The following is a 2728-nucleotide window of genomic DNA, read 5'->3' as shown; positions in this document are numbered from 1 at the left end:
GCGTCGTGCCGCCATCCCTCCTAGTCTGCCGTTCAAGCGCCACGGCCGGCGAGCCAAAGGTGGAGCTCGCCTTGCCCGGCCATCCCCTGCTTGATCCGGTCGCCGACCTGGCCGCCGTCGCCGCTCCTAGCGCGCCCGTCCCTCCTTGTCCGGCCGCGTGGGACTCGCCGCCACCTGTGCATGCAGTTCCGCCGCCCAGCACTTGCAGCTCCACCATCCCACATTCGCGCCTGCGCCGCCACCCCGTGCCGTCCGCGCCTGCGCTGCCGTCCCGCATCCATGCCGACGCCCCCCCGCCCGCGCCTACAGCGCCGAAGTTCCCCACCCGCGCGTGTTGCCGCTGGATTGGGTGCTGGTTGCGGGATAGTGGGGGAGCGAGGCAATGACGGTAGTGGGTGCCGGCGGAGGCAGGATCTGGGCACCGGCGGTGACAACATCTGGGCACCGGCGGCGGTAGGATCCGTGACGAGAGAGAGAGAGAGAGGGAGAGAGAGGAGGACAGGAAGGAGAAGAGGATTGTGAAGAAGAGAGGGAAAAGGAGGTGGGTGGATGATATGTGGGACCCACGCTCCATCTCAGCAAAGTGTACACAGACATGCCATGTTGGACTGACAAATGGGTCCCGCCAGTCAGTTTTGCTGTTTGTGCGAGCTAGTTTGTGTATCAGTGTGATTTGTTACTCACTTGACGACGAAGAAATGGTGGTCTTGTGTGATTATTGGCAAAAACGGTAGTTTTGAAGTACCCTAGCCACAGATGTGATGGTTTTGAGCAATTAACTCCCGGCCATTGGATGCATCTTGGCTGGTCCGATCCCACTGTGAGGACGAGGACAGAGTAGTCAGGCAACACAACTTGGCCGGGTGTGAATAGGTCAGTCCTGGTGTCTATGGACTATGGAGTATGACACCCAGAGCGCCCGGTGTTCTCCGGACACGGGTGGTGCTGGTAGAGGCCGATCACATTGGCAGCGCTGAAGCAGCCTACTATCGCTCGTGGTGGAGGATGTGGCAGAGAAGCCCACTTGCGGGTGACCAGGTTGCAGATGTAGAGTAGTAATCCGATCGTCGCTGCTGCAGGATGACGAGGCCATCGCAGGTTCTTTATCGAGGACGTTGACGACTGGGTACCGGATGACGGGCCGCATCTACGGACCACCGCCACCGGAGGCCCCGGCGACGGCGCAGATGCCCTTTCCGTCTTCGACGATGGGGAGCGAGGGCTGCGGCGGTGGTGAGCCAGGATGAAGGCGTCGGTGGAAGTGCCGCTGCGCCATGAGACCTGCGACGGCGCGGCAGCAGGCGGTGAGATATGCCATGTTATAGTACGTATCTAATTAACTTCACTCGTTAGGACTGGTTATAGAACCAACGGGGATGTAGCTCAGATGGTAGAGCGCTCGCTTAGCATGCGAGAGGTATGGGGATCGATACCCCACTTCTCCATGCCTCTGAATATTTGTAAAATCCAAATGAATTCAGTTCATCTAAACATCTGAATCTGAATTTTAAAAAAGATACGGTCTTGATTTTACTTCTGCAAACTCTAATTCACAAGAATTAGCATAGTCCTTTTAGGCATATATAAAAGAAAAAAACATAAACATGAGCACAGACCAAATCAGAGAAGTGCAATAGTAATAGAATTGGTTCTCTTTGGACAATCTAGTTTTTCATCCATAACCTTGGGGTGGGAACATGCGCCAATTAGCGTCATACTTGACGCTGCGCTGAGGGAGAGCACATCCATGCCGAGCTCAACGGCGACGGGGGAAGACCAGGATGAGGATAATGTACACGCACATGGAGGAAGCGATCGACTCATGTTGTGCTTGACGTGGCGACGATGACAACGGTGGACACATCATCCCTAGGCGCCGGAACGCATGGCGCGGGTTGGGCACTAGTTAACCCTAGGCGTCGGTGGCTATGAGACGACGGTTACCTCGATTTGATCACCATCGACGACATATTGTTCCTCATGGGTTTCTCCGCACGCGTCCGTCACTAGCCATTGTAAAGCATGATGTGTTGTTGGCGGCCAGGGCGATGATGCAACAAGGTTGGACGATCATTACCTCAATTTTTTTCATCGACGACGTAGTCTTCCTCATAGCTTTCTTCCCACATATTCTACGTTTGACACAACATGAACAAAGTGGAGCAGAGATTGGTGAAGGAGTTGTAGAAGAAGAACACAAGTGGATTTGTGCGTGGAGGAAGCCAAGTCCAGATAAATGCATGCAGGTAGGGGTCGGGGTTGAAGATGGTCACTGAACGAGCAGAACATTGATGGACTAGTATGCATACACGTGCAATGCACGTCTTAAAGTTAGTGAGTGATTTTGGCACAAAGCTTAGGCTAGTAGATAGAGTGATTTTGGCAAAAAGCTTAGGCTAGTAGATAGATTAGGGTTTAATCTTTGCAAGGGGCGGTGCTTCATCTTCATGTTGATCTTTCGAGCTTCTATCGTGCTCAAGTTCGTCTGTCGATATGAATTAGATGGATCTTTGACGTATAATTCTACTGGCTCCTTGGGGTGGCAAGGTTATGGTTTCTCATCGCGCATCCGCAACGGCGAGATTTGGTGTCTACTTCTTTGGATTAGTTAAGGGTTCAATGACCATGACATTGGTTATAGGGTGTTGGTCCTTGCGGCACGTGCACGGAGACTTTTCGGTTGTCATCAATAAGGTCAAGTTAGGTCTTATATGAAAACAATAACAAC

At 53.1% G+C, this 2728-nt stretch overlaps 1 non-coding gene across 1 annotated transcript; it reads left to right on the top strand.

The window, feature by feature from the left end:
- The first annotated feature begins 1372 nt into the window (after positions 1 to 1372).
- TRNAA-AGC (transfer RNA alanine (anticodon AGC)) lies at positions 1373 to 1445 on the top strand. Its single transcript has one exon. It is a non-coding gene; the product is annotated as a tRNA-Ala (tRNA).
- The last annotated feature ends 1283 nt before the right edge of the window (positions 1446 to 2728 follow it).

Source organism: Triticum aestivum, chromosome 4A, assembly GCF_018294505.1.
Source record: "Triticum aestivum cultivar Chinese Spring chromosome 4A, IWGSC CS RefSeq v2.1, whole genome shotgun sequence".
Classification (NCBI taxonomy): Eukaryota; Viridiplantae; Streptophyta; class Magnoliopsida; order Poales; family Poaceae; genus Triticum; species Triticum aestivum.
This window is presented reverse-complemented; position numbering and strand designations above follow the sequence as displayed.